Raw genomic sequence first — 2,938 nt, 5'->3', positions numbered from 1 at the left:
TGGCGAAAAAGGGCGTTAAAAATGCGGTTAAAATCATCCGTGTGAGAGGCCCTAGGTGCGGGTTGAGCTGTGCCTGCCTCCCTGTCTGCTCCATCTGGTTACTGTGTGGCCCAAAAGGGCGGTTAAAACGCGGTTAAATCAGCCGTGTGAGAGGCCCTATGTGCGGGTTAAGACTGTTCCTGCTCTCCCTGTGCGTGCTCCCTCTGGTTACTGTGGCCCAAAGGGCGTCAAAACGCGGTTAAAGCATCCGTGTGAGAGGCTCCAATTGGCGGGTTGAGCTTGCCCTGCTCTCCCTGTCATCCGCCTCCTCCGCCAGCTAACCATGGAGGTATCACCAACCGACACGTTGCGGTTAATTCATCCAGAGGAAGCCCCATAGCGGGATGGAGCCTGACGCTCTCCGCCGTCTTTCTCTGGAGGCCCATGTTTTCAAAAACTGGGTTTTCTCAAATCTGCGATGGTCTCTGCGAAACCACCCCAAAGTGACGCTCACCGGAGAAGGGGAAAAAAGTGCGCAAGCGTTGACCCTTTACCGCCCTCACCTCCCCCGGCAAATACTTAGAAAAAATCCAGAATTTTTCGCCCCTGGGGAAACCTAAGTTTTTTCTAAGTTTTTCGACACGGGTGGAGGGAAATGCAGAAGACTTACCTTCTCCCGCTTCTGCAAATGCCTTCTCCTGTCGAAAACTTTAACTTTTAACACTTTGAAAAAGCTTCCAGCCCTAATCCGCCACTCTATCCCCAGCTAGAGGCTCTGTGTGCTGGGCAATGGCCCCCAGGGCTGCAGCCTCCCTTCTCTGCCCCAGAACATGCACTGACACTGGGTTGAAAGCCTCCAGCACCCTCACACCCCCTCGTTAGGCCCCGCTTGTGGCTCTGTTGCCGGCAACGCCTCCAGGCTGCAGGCCTCACCTCTGTGCCCCACTCTCAGCACTGAAGCTGGGTTAACAGGCTCCAGCACACTCACACTCCCTCGTTAGGCCCAGCTTGTGGCTCTGTTGCCGGGCACGGCCTCCAGGGCTGCAGGCCTCACCTCTGTGCCCACTCTCAGCACTGAAGCTGGGTTAACAGCTCCAGCACACTCACACTCCCTCGTTAGGCCCAGCTTGTGGCTCTGTTGCCCGGCACTGCCTCCAGGCTGCAGGCCTCACCCTCTGTGCCCCACTCTCAAGCACTGAAGCTGGGTTAACAAGCTCCAGCACCTCCCCACCCCCACATCCCTCGTTAGGCCCAGCTTGTGGCTCTGTTGGCGGCAACGGCCTCCAGGGTGAAATGCATCCCCTGCATGCCCCACTCTCAGCCTGAAGCTGGGTTAAACAAGCTCCAGGCCATCACACTCCCTCCCTAGGCCCAGAAAGTGGCTCTCACTCTGGCCTTTGACCTCCAGGGTTATAACCTTCACTCTGTGGCCCAGTTACATGCACTGACACTGGGTTAACAGCTCCAGCCACCCTCCCACACCCCCAAAGGCCCAGTAAGTGGCTCTACTCCTGGCCTGTGACCTCCAGGGTTAGGCCTTCACTCTATGCCCCAGGTTACATGCACTGACCCTGGCTAAACATGTTCCAGCACCCTCCCACACCCCCAAAGGCCCATAAGTGGCTCTGATTCTGGCCTATGACCTCCAGGGTTATAGGCCTTCACTATATGCCCCATTTACATGCACTGACCCTGGGTAAACATGTCCCAGCACCCTCCCACACCCCCCAAAGGCCCAGTAAGTGGCTCTCACTCTGGCCTCTGACCTCAGGGCTGCAGGCCTCACCTCTGTGGCCCAGTTACATGCACTGACCCTGGGTAAACATGTCCCAGCACCCTCCCACACCCCCCAAAGGCCCAGCAAGTGGCTCTCACTCTGGCCTCTGACCTCCAGGGTTATAACCCTTCACTCTGTGGCCCAGTTACATGCACTGACCCGGGTAAACATGTCCCAGCACCCTCCCACACCCCCCAAAGGCCCAGTAAGTGGCTCTAAGTCTGGCCTGTGACCTCCAGGGTTATAGGCCTTCACTCTATGCCCCAGTTACATGCACTGACCCTGGTAAACATGTCCCAGCACCCTCCACACCCCCTTAATGCCCAGTAAGTGGCTCTCACACTGGCCTTTGACCTCCAGGGCTGAAGGCCTCCCCTCTGTACCCAGAAACATGCACTGACACTGGGTTAACAGGCTCCAGCCCCCTCCCACACCCCCTTAAGGCCCAGCAAGTGGCTCTAAGTCTGGCCTATGACCCCCAGGTTATAACCCTTCACTCTGAGGCCCAATAACATGCACTGACACTGGTTAACAGGCTCCAGCAACCTCCCACACCCCCTTAAGGACCAGAAGTGGCTCTAAGTCTGGCCTATGACCCCCAGGGTTAAAAGCCTCACTCTATGCCCCAGTTACATGCACTGACCCTGGTAAACATGTCCCAGCACCCTCCCACACCCCCCAAAGGCCCAGTAAGTGGCTCTAACCTGCCGTTGACCTCCAGGGTTATAAGCCTTCACTCTGTGGCCCAGTTACATGCACTGACCCTGGGTTAAAAGGCTCCAGCACACTCCCACTCCCCTCTTAATGCCCAGCAAGTGGCTCTAAGTCTGGCCTATGACCTCCAGGTGTTAAAAGCCTTCACTATGTGGCCCAATACATGCACTGACACTGGGTTAACAGGCTCCAGCACACTCCCACACCCCCTTAATGCCCAGCAAGTGGCTCTAAGTCTGGCCTATGACCTCCAGGTTAAAAGCCTTCACTCTATGCCCCAGTTACATGCACTGACCCTGGGTAAACATGTCCCACCACCCTCCCACACCCCCAAAGGCCCAGCAAGTGGCTCTCACTCTGGCCTCTGACCTCCAGGGTTATAAGCCTTCACTATATGCCCCATTACTTGCACTGACCCTGGGTAAACATGTCCCAGCACCCCTCCCACACCCCCAAAGGCCCTAAGTG

Source organism: Etheostoma spectabile, unplaced genomic scaffold, assembly GCF_008692095.1.
Source record: "Etheostoma spectabile isolate EspeVRDwgs_2016 unplaced genomic scaffold, UIUC_Espe_1.0 scaffold00006620, whole genome shotgun sequence".
Classification (NCBI taxonomy): Eukaryota; Metazoa; Chordata; class Actinopteri; order Perciformes; family Percidae; genus Etheostoma; species Etheostoma spectabile.
This window is presented reverse-complemented; position numbering follows the sequence as displayed.